Source organism: Eimeria tenella, genomic scaffold (assembly GCF_000499545.2).
Source record: "Eimeria tenella Houghton genomic scaffold, Eth_scaff2591, whole genome shotgun sequence".
In the NCBI taxonomy this organism is placed as follows: Eukaryota; Apicomplexa; class Conoidasida; order Eucoccidiorida; family Eimeriidae; genus Eimeria; species Eimeria tenella.
Window position 1 is genome coordinate 3,518 of NW_013542462.1, and position 406 is coordinate 3,923.

General features: G+C 62.3%; 1 protein-coding gene across 1 annotated transcript in view; it reads right to left on the reverse strand.

The window, feature by feature from the left end:
* Nucleotides 1–406, reverse strand: part of ETH_00037070 (uncharacterized protein) — a gene marked incomplete at both ends in the record, with an annotated part of 2,106 nt that overhangs the window by 1,067 nt on the left and 633 nt on the right. The window lies entirely within an intron of this gene.

The window sequence follows — 406 nt, forward strand, 5'->3', positions numbered from 1 at the left end:
GACCTGGAAAGGGTGTTGGGAATGAAAGCTTGGGAAAAAGGGTTTCCGCAGAAAGGCAAGGACTTGTGCAGTTTGCTGCTGCACAGCTGCTACATGGGCAGCAGCTGCAGCAGCAGCAAGACGCGGGAGCTGAGCAGCAGGCTGGCGGGGGAGCTGGGATCGTGTCACGGGATCGCTGGGATCGATCCCGTCGTCTCCGCCTTCCTCCAAACTTCTGCTGCTGCTCTCGGAAGGGCCCCACACTTTGCTGCTCAGGGGGGGTCTCTTCAAGAAGATATTGTCCTCCAAAACCTCCAGGCCAGAACCCGAATGGTTTTGTCTTATCTCTTCGCCCAAATGCTCCCCATCGTCCGCTCGGGGGGCCCCCCGGGGGCCCCCCTGGGGGCCCCCCTGGGGGCCCCCCTCG